The sequence below is a fragment of the Panthera onca genome, chromosome C1 (genome assembly GCF_046562875.1).
Source record: "Panthera onca isolate mPanOnc1 chromosome C1, mPanOnc1 haplotype 2, whole genome shotgun sequence".
NCBI classification, from domain to species: Eukaryota; Metazoa; Chordata; class Mammalia; order Carnivora; family Felidae; genus Panthera; species Panthera onca.
The window spans coordinates 204,347,087-204,362,929 of NC_138346.1; the positions used below are offsets into that span (position 1 = coordinate 204,347,087).

The 15,843-nt window shown below is 45.2% G+C and overlaps 1 protein-coding gene across 5 annotated transcripts in view; it reads left to right on the forward strand.

Moving 5' to 3' along the window:
- Positions 1–15,843, forward strand: part of LUZP1 (leucine zipper protein 1) — a 97,429-nt gene that overhangs the window by 200 nt on the left and 81,386 nt on the right. For 2 of the 5 annotated variants that reach the window (XM_060626659.3, XM_060626660.3), the window contains exon 1: positions 7,465–7,555. The exons of 1 other annotated variant lie outside the window; for it this stretch is intronic. The gene's annotated coding sequence lies outside the window, so the exon portion shown is untranslated. Of the gene's footprint in view, positions 1–182; positions 397–7,464; positions 7,556–15,843 lie in introns of those variants that run through there. 2 more of the 5 variants (XM_060626661.2, XM_060626668.3) reach the window with 2 other exon arrangements.

The following is a 15,843-nucleotide window of genomic DNA, read 5'->3' on the forward strand; positions in this document are numbered from 1 at the left end:
TTCCCCGGGAAGGAGGTTTGTGCTGGGTCCCATCCCCCGGCGGTCCTGCTCAGGAAACGTGCAGAGAAAGCCAGGAACCAGGCCTGCCAGGCCCCGGGCCCCTCTGCGCCTTCCCTCCTCCCCGGCCCTCGACTGCAGGAAGCCGGCTGGCGGGCACGCCCTGCCCGGTGGGTGGGAAAGGCCGCGAGCGCGCCCCGCACTGCCGGCTTCCCAGGCTCGCGGCCGCGCGCGGAGCTGTCACTGCGGCAAGCGCGCCGCCTCCCCCGCCGTCCGCACTCCCGGTGCAGCGAACCCGCAGATTCCGATTCCTCGACACCGCCGCCCGGCCCGGCTCGGAGCCCACGCCGCTGGCGCTGGGCTGGGGAGGAGAGGTCGCTGAGGCCTGAGGGTTTGTAGGTGAGTGGTCCAAGGTCATGGTTGGCAAACGGCAAGACCGGCTTTGACCCGCGACCTGCTGGGACTCTGAAGTGGGTGCCTTCAGTCTGTGGTCCTGGGCCAGGCTCTTGAGGGGTTCAGGTTCTAATGGAAGCTCAGGAACAGGAGATCTGAATCCGGGGACTCCCGGAGGTCTGTGAACCTCTTGCTTTTGTGTGTAACATGCTGTGTATTGCATTTTTGCTCAGAGTTTTAAAGGTGCCAGTGACCCAAAAAGGGTTAAGACCCATAGCTTTCTAAGGCTCCGGGTTCCTCCTCAGGGACTCCAGCTTTATGAGGACTGGAGGTTCCTCTACAGCCTATAGCATCTTGAGAATATCTCTGCAGTGTCCTGCAGCTACCCTGGAGAGACTTGGGTTTTCTACAGGATCCCAGGATTTTTCTTCTGGATCTTGAAAATATTTCCATAGAGTTTCTGGGGTCAGTCTGGGGATTTGAGGTCCCTATGGACCCCTGGTGGTGTCTCTTTGGGAGGTTCTGAGATTCTCACTGTAAAGTCCTATGGTCCTCCATGGTGTGAGTTCTAAATCTGGGCCTCAGGATGCCTATGAACCTTTTGAAATTGTAGGCAAGATATTGTGGGTCTGTAGTATACATGTAATTCCTGGGAGAGGTTTCATAGATGTCAAAGGAATGTCTGATCCCCAAACCTGGGAAAACCATCACTTTAGAGCATCCAGTGTTAAACAGGGAAGAATACGATGAAGGAGATAAAAGGCAGTGTTCTCCAGGAGGCACAGCATGGACTTCGGAGTCAGGCATTTCTAGGTTAAAATCCCAGCTTTTGTGCTTAGCAGCTGTGTGATCTTGAGCTAATTTCTTAGCCTTTCTGAGCTTCAAGGCCACCTCCTCTAGGAAGCCTTCCCTCTGTCCTGGATTCAGTTAGATTCCCACCCCACATTTCCCAAACCTGATGCTCTGTGGTGCTTAATGCAATTGTTTTTAAGTAACTAATTGTGTTTAATGTTATTTTGTCTCTCTACCCCATCCCCCCTTCCCTCCAGGAAGGCAGGGCCCTTTGCTCTCTTATAGTATGTGCAGTGCCTGGCACATGTTAGGCTCTCAGACATTTGTTATGAAATAAATAAAAGAGGGAGGGAATCTGGAGGGCTACATGCCAGATGCTGCAGCGGGGGCAGAAAGGGATCAGAAAGGAGTAAGTATCATTTCTGTCCTGAAGGAGGTCCCAGGCTAGTGGGGTAAGGATAGAGTTCCTGGAAGTAGGATTGTCCTAAACGTGCTAATGGGGGATAAACACTAATAGGAATAAACACCAAGGGGGAGAAACACTAATGAGGAAAGCACCAAGAGATCTAAAGATGAGTGAGACTTAGTCTCTCCAGAGTTGATGGAAACACTTACTTCCCTCTGCATTATGTATTATAACTTACAAAGTACTTAACTGATAAAATATCTGGGTAAAGCCTCATCCCACAGAGATGGGGACACCGCTGCTGAGGAGAGTTCAGTGACTTGCCCAAGGCCATCCACGAAATAATGGCTGCTCAAGGACATAAGTCATTAGCTTTGGAATTCAGCCCACATTCTTTAGGAAATGGGCTTTGATGTTGTGAAGGTCTTGATTTAGATCCCACTAGATGTGAGAATTTGGGCGAGTTACCTTACCTCCTCTGAGCCTTGTTTTCCTAATCTACAAGGTAGGAATAATGACCTCTATAACCTGTATCAGATAATTCCTGTGAAGTGCCCAGTATGATCCTTGGTTTATAGTAAAGGATCCATAAGTGTTTGTGGAATGGATGAATGAAATGCAGATATTGGTGGGTGGCCTGCAATGTGAAGGGACTGAAAATCATGCCATGTGGGGGAGAGTAGGAGAAATTGAGGGCAAGTTTATCCCTTCCCACTCTCACTTTCTATGATTCTTAAGAGACTTAGCACTGGCCTCAACCACAATGTTGTAATTTATTGTTTGCTACCAACAAAAGTGAACCAACACCAGCTTGGTTAGCTTTCTTTTTATACCTATCTTTACTGCATTTTTTCTGGTGACCAAATAATGTATGCTCCTCATAAAAAAATTGAAATTGCATAAAGATATGAGGAAAGATGAAACTGCAAGTTTAGGCACCATAGACACAAAATGCCAGCAAATTGTTATTCTTTGTGAGGGGCACAGGACAGGCAGCAAGAAATTCTTCCGACTTGAAAGTCTTTTCTCCTGGCCCTGCTGTGGTTTCTGGAGGTTTTGTTAGGAGGCTTGCCTTTGGTTGTGGGACTGAAAGTTCATGTGCAGCTAAGGGCTGGAGAGTGGGGAGAAGGTGAGAATTGTCTGGGCAGGGGCCTTCCCTGGAATGAGATGGAACTTACGGAATTTTGTTTTTTAATTAATTAATTAACTAATTAAATTTTTATTTTTGAGGGGGGGGGGTAGAGAGAGGGGGACAGAGGATCTGAAGCTGCACTGACAGCAGTGAGCCTATGTGGGGCTTGAATTCACAAGCTGTGAGATCTTGACTTGAGCGAAGCTGGCCGCTCAACTGACTGAGCCACCCAGGTGCCCATGTGGAACTTTCTATGGCAGTGTGCACAGTTAGTTCAGATGCCCACTGCCAATGGCCTTGTAGTTGTGTTTTCTTTTCTTTTCTTTTTTAAAGTATATTTAAACAATTTTTTATTTTAAGTAGGCTCCACACCCATTGTGGGGCTTGAACTCACAACTTGGAGATCAAGGGTCACATGCTGTACTGGTTGAGCCAGCCAGTCACCCCTGTAGCTGTGTTTTCATCCCCTTTCCTCTCTCTCAGAATATAGTAGAGTCTTTTTTGAAAGTTCCTGCTACACACACCCACACCCCCCCCCCCACACACACACATAGAAAAAGCAAATCATAAAGAAAGAAAAAAGGTGAAAGCCTCCTATTTCATTCTCTGTATTCTCCATTTTTTAGGTATGTACTGAGCATATAAGTTATAACCCACTATACCTATAATTCTGCACCTTAGTCTTATCCCTTTTCTTTTTTTAAAGTTTATTTATTTAAGCAATCTCTACCCCCGATGTGGGGCTTGAACTCAACAGCTGCGTGCTCCTCCAACTGAACCACCCAGGGGCCTCTACTCTTACCCTTTTCATTTAACAATAGCCCCTCAACCCCTTTTTTGCCTATATGTGAAAATCTCTCATCTGGTATTTTCTTCCTAGATATCTTTGTCACAAGCATGTTTGCTGCAGACATTTTTTGCTGCCGAGCTAATTGGCCATAAGGCAGTTTTTGCCATAAAAGATAAAATCATGAAAAATGAAAGAGGGACCTTCCTTAAAAAGGATAGAGTGAAACATGAAAAATGAAAAACAGGGCTCCTGGGTGCTCAGTCGGTTGAGCGTCTGACTTCAGCTCAGGTTATGATCTCAGGGTTCGTGAGTTTGAGTCCTGCATCGGGCTCTATGCTGACTGCTCAGAGCCTGGAGCCTGCTTTGGATTCTGCGTCCCTCTCTCTCGCTCTGCCCCTCCCTTGCTCATGCTCTATCTCTCTCTTTCTCTCTCTCTCTCCCTCAAGAATAAACATTTAAAAAATTTTTAAAAATGAAAAATGAAAAACAAAGTTAAAAAACTTTTATTGCGAAATACAAAATATTTGAATACATTTAAAATGTATGTGGACTCATGGCAATACTGTAATACTGCACAAAAACTGCTTTTATTTTGTGGATTGTACCTAAGCACTTGTGTTCAAAGCTTTTCATTTATAGTGTCATACTTTTTGTTTGTTTGTTTGTTTGTTTGTTAATTCCTCTCCTTATTTGGCATCAGACTTTTTTAAAAAAGATTTTATTTTATTTATTTATTATTTTTTTAAGTGTTTATTTTTGAGAGAGAGAGAGAGAGAGAGAGAGAGAGAGAAAAAATATGAGTGGGGGAGGGGCAGAGAGAGAGGGAGACACAGAATCTGAAGCAGGCTCCAGGCTCTGAGCTATCAGCACAGGGCCCAATGCGGGGCTCGAAACCACAGACCATGAGATCATGACCTGAGCCGAAGTTGGACGCTTAACCGACTGAGCCACCCAGGTGCCCCAAGATTTATTTTTAAGTAGTCACTACATGCAATGTGGGGCTCAGACTCACATCGCCAAGATCAAGAGTCACATGCTCTATCTACTGAGCCAGGCAGGTGCCCTACCTGAGCGACTTTTTCTTTTTTCACTAAAATATCTTCCTTTATTAAGAGAGGTGTCAGTCTCTAAATAATAGGATGCATATTTGTAACTGAGCTTTCTATTGCGTTGTGAAAGTCTTCTATGCTGTTGTCTGGTTTTGGAATATTGTCACATGTCCATTGATTAATGCTCCAAAGTTCTCTGGGAAATATGGGTTCAAAACTGTGTGCCACAGCACAGACCGTTATGATGGCTAGGATTTATATAATATAAAAATAGAGGAGTACCGAGTCAATGGAGAAATGAAACCAAACGGTCTACCAGTTTGATGAAACCAAACTATCAACAAACTGTCAACCAATTTATTTTGCTCTTTTATGGTAAAATTGTCTTAAGTCCAATGGGTTATATGGTGAAAATGTTTGCAGTGAAAATGTTTGCAGCGAAATTGCTTGCAGCATAGGTACTTAGTCGAAAGTACCTAGAACCAAAAATCTACCCCATTCCTTTTACAGACTGAGATTCTTGAGGTCAGGACTATCCATTAGCCCTACTTCTGACCCAGAGGGCAACACAGGATAGGCCTTTCTGGGAGGACATGTTGACATATTAACAGTAGCCACCATATAGTGGCATATGCATGAGGTGCTACCACCTAAGAACTAAACTCTTGCACGTTATTGCATTTAATTCTCACAGCCACTGTATGAGATAGGTACTATTATTATTTCCATTTTTCAGATGAGAGGCTGAGGGACTTGAAAGTCCAAGGTCACACAACTGGTAAGTGGTGGAGCTAAGATTTGAATCCTGATCTTTTCTGTGCCAAAACTTTTGCTGTGAATGAACTAACAAGTGATTGATAGACTCATGGGTCTTGGGGAGAAAGTTCTGTCTTCAGAACCTCCCCTGTATGTCCTGGGTTCTCTCTGCCAATGGTTTGCAATGCTTGGAATCAGCATCCCCACATAGGAGGGACTCAGTAAAAGCCCTTTCTTTGCCTGCAGCAATCCTGTGGCCATGCTTACTTTTCATGGAAGTGGCATTTTTGAATCTCCTCTTCTAAAAATAAGCTGCAATTTGTTAGGGGCCCTTGAGAACCAGCCCAGCATTTCAGGACAGCCATTTTTGCCTGTCTGCAGCTCAGGAAATTAATCAGAATCCCAAAGCCCTTTCCCTTTTCCCACAGGCCAGCACTCTGGAAACGCCCAGTGCCTTGCTGCAGCTCTTGTCCAGGACTGCAGAGATGCCAAGGGCAGTTGAACACAGATCTATCTTTTTGTAAGGGAACCGAGAGCAGAAAGGCATAAGGGAGAAACGGGTCAGCTCTGCTGCAAATAACTTGCAGAGAGAACTCAACTCGAAGCTGTCCCCTACTTGGAGGGGTGCTGACTGATCCTTGGGGGCATCAGATGTGACTCCACAGATTCCCCCTGGGGTCTAGAAACTGGAGTGTGGGCTCTTGTTCCAATGGCAATGCTCTGTAGGGCCACTTTTAGGGAGCCTCTTCCTCTCTCGGGACCTCAGATGTCTAACCACTATGAAATGATTATCACTAGGGGTGCTCTGTGGTGTTTGGAGCTGGAAATAATTTTGATGATAATAATGAAAATAAGAATGACAACTACATCCTTTCTGGAACATTGTGCCTGGTGCTTTCCACACAGTGTTTTATGTAATTTCAGAACAAACAAGGACTATATTAATATCCCCATTTTACACAGGAGAAGAATGAGGCTCAAAGAGAGCCCGAACGTGGGTATATAATCCCAGGGTTTTCTGGCCCCAACAAACATGTGTGGTTGCTGACCTAAAGGAAGTGAGGGAGTGCTAAGGAACACACAGGAGGTCAATTGGATACAAATTAAAATGTGTTCATGCCCACATGAGAGTTAAACACAATACACAGGTATTCGGGTATTCAGGCAGGGAGAGTTGGCTTCTGGATGGGGGAAGCTAGGAGGAGCTCTAAGTGGAGATGAGACAGCAAGGGAAGAGCATGAGCAATGGGACAGATGTGGGAAAGCAGTGGGTGTGCGAGTGGAAGTTTGGATAAACTTTACAGTGTGTGTATGTCTGTGTGTGTGTATAAGGTAGAAAGAGACCAGACCAGGCCAGGGCTTTGGCCTTTATTCCGTAGGCAATAAGGAGCTTACACAAGAGATGTCTCAAGAGACCAGCTATGCTGCTGCAGTCAGAGAGGAAGCAGCCTTCAGTGCATCTGTGTCCTGGCTTGTGAATTCAGCCCTGTGCCAGCACGTGGGAGGGCATCTGTGGGGGAGAGTGTGCCTGTGTCTGTGTCCTGTACCACGTTGGCTGTGGGTTTTGGGCTCCCTTCAAAGGTCCCCCTCCCTATTTCTCTGGGCCCCCAGGTACCTTGCACATAGTAGCTCCACAGGAAATGTGTCACAGAATTATTGGAGGGACTTTTGAGATCATCTGGTCATCACTCCTTCCCATCTTAAGGTAAAAGTGAGGAACACAGATGGACAAAGACTTGTCTAGGGTCACACAATGAATTAATAGCAGAGCTGGGGACTGGAACCCATGTCTCCAAGCTGAGTGCCTTTTCCACATTTGCTGAGTAATAGAAATAGTATTTGTTGAGTGATTACTCCATACCAGGCCCTGGGTTAACCACCTTTACATAGATTATCTCATTTAATCCTCACAACTCCCTGGGGAGTGCCCCTCTTGAAAGCAGGACGCCTTGTCTTCCATTTCGATTTCCCATCGCATCTAGCACAGGCTCTGGGCACCTAGCTAGGCACGCAATGAAAACTTGGCAAAGTCCAAGTCCTGGGAAGGGGGAAAAGAACGAAGGGGGCGGGACTAGCCGGAAGCCCCGCCCACCACCACAGGCCCCCGCCCACAAGGTGCTGACGCCACCACATGGCCCCGCCCCTCATTGTCAGTCCCGGGGAGCCGGAGGAGGCGCCGGACGCCGGGAGCTGAGCGCCGGACCCTTCGGCGGGCGGGAGCGCGGGCCGGAGTCCCTGAGGTGAAGGGTGTGCGGGGAGGCGGCGGGCGCGCGGCGCGGGAGGCTGAGGCGGGCGGGTGGGGGCGGCGGAGGGCGGCCGGAGGGGGCGGCCTGCCCCGGCGAGGGGTCGGGGCACCCGGGGGCGACTGGGCAGAATCGGCGGGCGCACCCCGGGGAGGGTTGTGGGGGGTGTGGAGTTGAGGTGGGGGGCAGTTTGAGCGGAATTTTGGAGAAAGGACTCGGAAGGGGGTCATCTTTTGGGGCGAGACCTTGAGAATTTTTTTGGAGTTGGAAATTTTCCTTTTGGAGGGGGAGGGAAGGTTCTGAGAGACTTCTGGTGGGAGCGAGAATCTGAGGAGAAATGTTTGGGGCAGAGAGCCGAGGGGGCATTTTCGGGCGGCGGAGGAGAGTTTCGGGCCGAGTTTGGGCTTTTGGGGGGGAGGGCGCGCGGGACGCGGTGGGGGCGGGGAGCGGCGGCGGGCCGGGCGGGGGGTCGGGACCGCCGGGGAGGGGGCTGCGCGGGGCCCGCGGGCACCCGGGGAGGAAGGAAGTGATCTTACAGGAAGAGCCCGGGAGCTCCCGAGGAGGAGGAGGAGGAGGAGGAGGAGGAGGAGGAGGGCGGTTTGGGAGCGCTCGGGCCGGGCTGCGGGACGGGGCTGCGGGGGGCGCGGGCGGGCTGGGGAGGGGTCCCGCCGCCGCCGCCGCCGCCGCAGCTGTCGGCCCGCCGCGCCGGCCCCGCGTCCCGGCCGATGCTGGCCTCGCAGCCAGACCGCTGGGCCGGGAAGGAATTCAAGGCATTCGCTTTGTTTAAGTTGCCAGTAGACAGTCCTTAGGACTAATTAATGGTGGAATCTGCAGGGGGACGCGGGCGAGCCGGGCCGGGGCCGCCCCCCGCCCGCCGCCGCGGCGAACTTTCCGCAGCGCGCGCGGCCCGCCTCCCTGCGCACCCCCGCCCCTGCCCGGGCCGGGAAGGAGCCATGGCTTCCCGAAGCGCAGGAATGAAGTGCGGTTTCTGGGGCCCGTGGCCTCTGGCTGCGGAGGCTGCCTGCGGGGAACCCGGCGTCCCGGAGCGGCCGGGCTGGGGATTCGGAGCCGGTGCTGGAGCTCTCAGAGGTGCCTGCGGTTTCTCTTAATAACCTTGGAGGAGGCTCTGTGAGCCGAGAAAGACCATCTTGCTTTGGAGCATCTGTTTCTTCGCGTCAGCCCCTTTCCTAACACTGCAGAGCTTGTTGTGGCTTGTTTCGGAAATGCCGAGACCAGTGCTCACACTTGAGGGTGGGAGAAGGGAAGAGAATAGGCAACCGCCCCCCCACCCCCCAAAAAAAAAAAAAAAACAAAAAAAAAAAACAACACACAAACTCAAAAAACCCTGCAGTGCAATCTCCGGAAAACCGGACACTGCTTGCAGATTCGCCGTCACACCTTCACTGACTTGAATGACCTTGGGGAAAGAATTGCGCTTCTGAGCTCCCGGTGCCTTATCTGGCGGTTGAGGAGAAAACACTCTCTGGACCTCCCTGCCTTTTGGGGATATTTTGAGAGGTGGGGTTTGTTGAGGGCATTTTACCGACTGCTGCAGTTCCGGCCCCAGGCGCTGGGCTGGTGTCCGAGTTGGGGGAATTCAGATCACTTAGTAATTTTATTAGCTCAGATTAGGGAGGGAGACGTTTGGGTTTTTAGGAGGATATGTCTCTTCGGAGTATGTTCCGGATTATTTTCTGTCACTTTGTGTGCAGCTTCGGTGGCATTCGTGTGGCTAGATTAAATAAGTCCCATAGAGAATGCTTTTGTCAGAAATAATTATTTTGCTCAGGATTCCCCTTGGGGCAGACGAAGGTTTTGCTTGATTTACTCAGAAGAATTTTCCAAGTTTCTAAAATTAAATCACTTTTCTAAACATAGTAACTAAAGTCTGAAAAACTGGAAGTAGTGGGAAGGGGAAGGAGTTGATTCGAGTATGAACAAGGCAGCAAATACGGGTTCTCTGTTCTGTGATTACTAACGGCGATTGTGGATTACCTTGATTCACAGGTATTTTCTTACTCTTAAGTAATTTAAGAGCAAGAAAAGGAACCAATGATATTGTTGAGTTGCTTGCTCTGTGCCCAGGAATTGTGCTAGGTGGCATATCTCTCATATAGTCTTCACAACAATGCTGCGAGGTGCTAGTTGGCATCCCTGGTTCACAGATGGGCAAACTGAGGGTCAGAAGGTAAAGTGACTTTCCTCAGTTTACAAATACAGCTGGTAAGAAGCAGAGCTGGAATGCAAACCCAAGTCTGTTTCTGAGTTCCACGGATCTGTCCGTCATGCATAGTGCATTAGTTTCTAGGCCTTTGACTGAGCCACTGGGTCACCTTGGACTGTAGACTCAAGTCCGTTAAGTCTGTTCCCCAATAGTGTTACCTTCTTTTCTTCCAGCAATGTTGTCTGTATGCTTTTGAGATGTTTTTGTTTTTTGGTAGAAAGACAAACATATAAGGCTGTGCTAGTTGTGTGTTCTCCATATAGTAGGTACTTAATCTTTTTTTTTTTTTTTTAAAACGAAGGAAGCATTTGTATTGAAATACAGAGTGCCAGTGTGATCCTAGATACGGTTTATGTAATGGAAGGTGATGGGTAGCTAATGGTCCTTCCACTGTAGAGGCGTGACTGTTAGGGTAACATTCATGGTCTGAAGCTGAACCATTTTTCTTTCATGTAACATGACTTTTTGGGACAGCGTCAGCTGGTGAGTAAAGCATATTACTTAACAGGTAGGACCCAGATAGTCAAGCTGAAAGATGTGGTCTAAACTTTGATGCACATAATAGATGCTCAGTAAATATTTGCTGAAGATGTACATGCATTCATTTTTTAAGAATCAGCTTTATTGGGGCGCCTGGGTGGTTTAGTTGGTTGAGCGTCTGACTCTTGATTTAGGCTCAGGTCATGATCCCAGGTTTGTGGGATCGAGCCCCACTCCAGGCTCTGCTCTGAGTCTGGATCCTGCTTAAGATTCTCTTTCTCCTTTGTCCCTCTCCCCTGCTCGTGCTCTCATTCTCTAAAATAAAAAAGAAAAATCAGCTTTGTCAAGGTCTAACTTACATACAGTGAAATTCATCAGTTTTAAGTGTACAGTTTGATGAGCTTTGACAAATGTATCCAATTGTGTAATCACTATGACTGCCATCATTGTTTAAACTGCATGTTGTTTTTAAGATATTGGTTAGCAGAGTGATCCTTGGGAATGCTGTGAAGTTTCTGTGTTCTGATTCAAACTGATGAGATCAGAGTGAGTACTAGAGAGTCAGTGTGCCAACTTTGTAGGAAACAGGGACATCATAGTTATTTATTGGTGAGGTGTATGAGAAGAGAAAGACTGGTAGAGATAGGAACCCTGGTTATATCAGGGGAAAGAAATTCATGAGGAATCAGGTTTCATTTTAGGACAATGGGATATATGTTGTGGGGGGAAAATTACCCAAAGATTGATTAAGGAGTAGAACTTTTATTTTTGTTTTCTTTTTGAAATGCTACCACCTAAAATATAAAACTTAACATCTTTGGCTCTACTTAAGAAGTGCTTTACACATTATAGTTCAAGTAATTCTTAAGGGTGAGGATGCTATAAAATAATTGAAGGCCTTGCCCTTCCACCTATGACAGAATATCCTTAGTGTTTGTGTCTAACTTCTTTTAGCTACTATTCCGCAAAAGGAATACATCAGGTAGAAATTGTGTCTTTTTGGGAAGACATAAAATTATTTTTTCCTTCTCATAATTTCTCAGGTCACTGGACCACTCCCAGTCTGTCTTGAGCTGTAGCTCAAGTCTGTCTTAGAAAAGGTTTAACAACTCTGTTACCAGGCTTCTAGAAGCAGCCCCATTTTATCTTACCCCTGGTTTCTCCTTATCCATTCTGTTTCTACACGTTGACCGTTCTATAATCCTTCTTTTCCACTTGTCAGTCTTGAGAATGGAAACTCAGCAACCATGGGCTCTCAGTATATCATTAGGAAATAATAATTAAAATACCAGTTTACAGCTCAATATTTTGGGTGGTGATAGGGAGAAAGTAATAACTCTATTGGTAGTTATTATCCTCTTCTTACGTGAGGAAGCTGAGCTCAGAGCAGTTACTGCCAGAGATAGTAAGGGGTGGAGGCCATTCATTTGAGCTCATATGTGAATGGTTGCTCAAGTTTGGGATCATTTTCATTATACTCTTTGTGTATTAGGGTTGAGGGGTCAAGGGAAGAGCTTGGAAATAACCATATTAAAATATAAGCCAAAAGATAACAAGCATTGTTAATCTTTTAGGCATTGGTGTCTTTAGCTATTCCTTTCTTAATTTCTAGAGATTCTTCCTTTCATTCTAAGGCATTTATAGCTCATTTTTTTTTTAATGTTTATTTTTGACAGAGAGAGAGACAGAGCATGAGTGGGGGAGGGTCAGAGAGAGGGAGACAGAATCCGAAGCAGGCTCCAGGCTCTGAGCTGTCAGCACAGAGCCCGACACGGGGCTCAAACTCACAGATTGCAAGATCATGACCTGAGCTGAAGTCGGTCGCTCAACCGACTGAGCCACCCAGGCGCCCCTATTTATAGCTCATTTTTTATTGCTTAACTCCCTTCCCAAGTCCTGTGTTTATTCTTTATGAACATGGTACTTTGTATTCGCTGGCTATTTGACTTACCCCTTTCCCTATTTTATATGAATCTAAGAGTTTCCATCAGGTTAATCTGTCAATCATAACATATTTGGGTGTGCTCCTCTGTTCCCATTTTATCTGAACAGAGTAATATTTTTAAAACATTATTAAAAACTTGCATTAAAAATTTTAAAAATCATATCTTGTTATTTAAGTTATATATAAGATATATAATATATATGTTTAGAAAAATACACATGTACAATTTGATCATTTTTTTTTTTTTTTTTTTCCACAAACTGAATGTATCTATGTAACTGGCACCTAGGTCAAGAACTGGTACCCAGAAGTCCCTGCTGAGTTCCTTTCCAGTTCCTGCCTCCCTTTCACCTCCCTGGGTGACTTCTAACAGTGTATATTAGTTTTGCCTGTTTTGTACTTTTGTAAACTGGACTCATACAGTGCATACTGTTTTGAGTCTGGTTCCTTTTATTCAACAATATGTTTGTGAGTAGCAAAAACTTTTAAAAGTTTTTTAGAGCTTGGAATAAAAATCAGATTCAAACTCTTTATCTTGGCATATGATGTCTTGTATAATCTGGCCCCTGCCTGCTATTCCAGCTTCACCTTCTGCCAGTCTTCAATCATATCAGCTTCTTATTTATCCTTGATAAGCTCTTTGCTACCACAGGGCCTTTGTACATATGGCTCTCTCTTCCTTGAACACTCTTTTTCCCTGTTCTTTGCCTGGCTGCCTTCCTCAAGCCTCAGCAGATGTATCAGAAATACTTTCCCTCATCATCTTATTTTGCTAGTCCTTTTCCGTTATTCCTGTTACTAGCATCTGTTGCCTCCCTTCACAGCACCTATCATAATTTATAATGATATATATCTGCTTGCATAATTGTTATCCGCCTTCCTCACGAGACTTCACAAGAGTAGGGAACTCATCTGTTTTGTTCATTAGTGTATACCTAGTACCTGAAACAGTGACTGGCATATAGTAGGTATTTAATAAATATTTAATGATCACATTCCCATTCAGCACCTTTGTTCCCATTATCATTTGTCCTTTTCTTTTCTTATGCTGTTTAACTATTTAAACTTTTCCATCCTTCAAGGCTCAGCTCAATTCCCCTCTATGAAGTCTATGCTGACTTCATAAATTTACTTTGCAAAAGTAAATCTTCTCAACATTTTGACATTTGTTGCTGATAACCCTCGTGTTCTTGGGAAGGTATACTGGCATGTATCTTATCTACCTTGGTGGGTCAAAAGCTTCCCCCCCCCCCCCACCAAAAAAAATCTTGCCACTTGTAATGCCAATACCTTTTATGTTCTTAGTTAATTTCACTAGTCTGTATCTTTACCTGATTGGATCAGAGCTTCTTCATCAGAAGCTAAGTTGTTTTAGCCAGTACTCCCCTCAGTTCCTTTCACTGAGCTTTGCACATAGTAGGCCCTCAGTAGACTTTTTGATGATTGATCATAATGATGCTTATGTAGAGGTAGCAATTTTAATTTTTCAGGCTTATTTACGTGGACTCCTTTTATTAGAATTTAGCTTAGTGTTTTCTCTAATCCAGAGGTTGGGAGTGCCCCAACTGCTTCAGGAGTTATAACAATTATTAGGGTGTGAAAGTACAGGAGTCCAGTCCTGTTGCCACAAAGCACATACTCCTTTGGAATCTGTGACTAGCAAAGAAGTAACTATGCACCGTTCCTTCTTGGAAAGATGCTTAATCAGTGCTTGTGTAATGCTCTCAGATTGGAGTTATTAACTGAAATGAGATATGAGGTAGTACCTCACTTGAACTATTTTGTTGAATAACATTTTATTTTGATGTCAACAATGAAAATTCCAATCCAATTAACTCTGTTTAAAACTACCTTCTCTGACTTGGGCCACTAAGCTGTCTCAGTAGTCCTTCTTCCTTTTGTACTAAAGGCAGAAGAATATATGTACTAATATTGTATATACTTACTTTAAACCAATTTAAATGCAAATTTAAATTAGTAGTAACTGGGATGATTTAACTTAATATACATGTGGTACAATTGGGTGATAAATGTAAATTTAAAAAAAATTTTTTTAATGTTTATTTACTTTTTTGAGAGAGAGAGACAGTGTGAGTGGAGGAGGGTCAGAGAGAGAAGGAGATGCAGAATCTGAAGCAGGCTCCAGGCTCTGAGCTGTCAGCATAGAGCCTGATGCGGGGCTCGAACCCACGGACTGTGAGCTCATGACCTGAGCCGAAGTCAAATGCTGACCAACTGAGCCACCCAGGTGCCCCAAATGTAAAATATTTTAAAGAGGTGCCTAATATGTATTTTAATGATTATTTTGACTTTTTTTTAAAAAGTTTATTTATTCACTTAGAGAGCTAGAGCCTGCACTCTTGCAAATAAGGAAGGGAGAGAATCCCAAGCAGGCTCTGTACTGCCAGCATGGAGCCCAACGAGGGGCTCCAACCCACGAACTGTGAGATCATGACCTGAGCCAAAACCAAGAGTCTGACGCTTAACTGACTGAACCACCCAGGTGCCCCTTGACTTTTTTTTTTTTAATTTAAGTAAACTCTGCACCCAGCATGGGGCTTGAACTCATGATCCAGGGATCAAGAGTTGCATGCTCTACTGACTGAACCAGCCAGGTGCCCCATTTTGACTTTTCTGGTGGAATTATATCAGAAGATTGTGGGGTAATTTAGTAGTTGTTTTTATGGAAACATTGGAGCAGAGGTACTTAAATTTCTTTAAAAAAAAATTTTTTTTTAACGTTTATTTATTTTTTGAGTTAGAGAGAGACAGAGCATGAACAGGGGAGGGGCAGAGAGAGAGGGAGACACAGAATCGGAAGCAGGCTCCAGGCTCTGAGCCATCAGCCCAGAGCCCGACGCGGGGCTCGAACTCACGGACCGCGAGATCGTGACCTGAGCTGAAGTCGGACGCTTAGCCGACTGCGCCACCCAGGCGCCCCCAGAGGTACTTAAATTTCTGAGAGATGTTGGAGTAATTTTGTTCAGAGTCTTCTTACTGTTATTTTTGTCTCTAACTTACTTTATAAATGTTTTATAAAACCAGTCTATTTGCTTTTTACCCTTTTTGCTCCAACTAGGTCAAAATAAGAAGTATAATTAAAGTGCATTTACATTTATCCATACTTTAGAGCACCACTGGACTTCATTAACTAAAAGTTTTCTTTTGAAATGTGAGGAGACAAGTGATAAACTATGGGAATTCATTATAAGAAGTGACTTTCAGAGTGGATTACAAAGGTAGTGTGTACACAACCCAATCTCTTAGAAATTCACAGCAGAATTGGTTGTAACATTGGCTTCTAGGCATCACGAGATCTTAGAGTATGTTTCTGAATCATTCACTTTTAGTCAAGTAAACTTTTATTAAGTGTGGTTTGTTGTGTTCTGATTCTTTGACAATTGGTTATCTATTTGTGTCTTAGTTTCATGATTTTGATTAGATAGTGCTTTACCTTTTGAGATTATTTAAAACTATATGATTCCAGTTCTGCAGCCTCAAAGCCTCATTTTTTCCATCTTTATAATGGGGAGAGTGGTTGTGAGGATTAAGTAATTTAATGTACAGAAGCATTTAGGTCATAATGCCCGGTACACAGTAACTATTAGTCGTTTCAGTTTTACATTTTTGTTTACC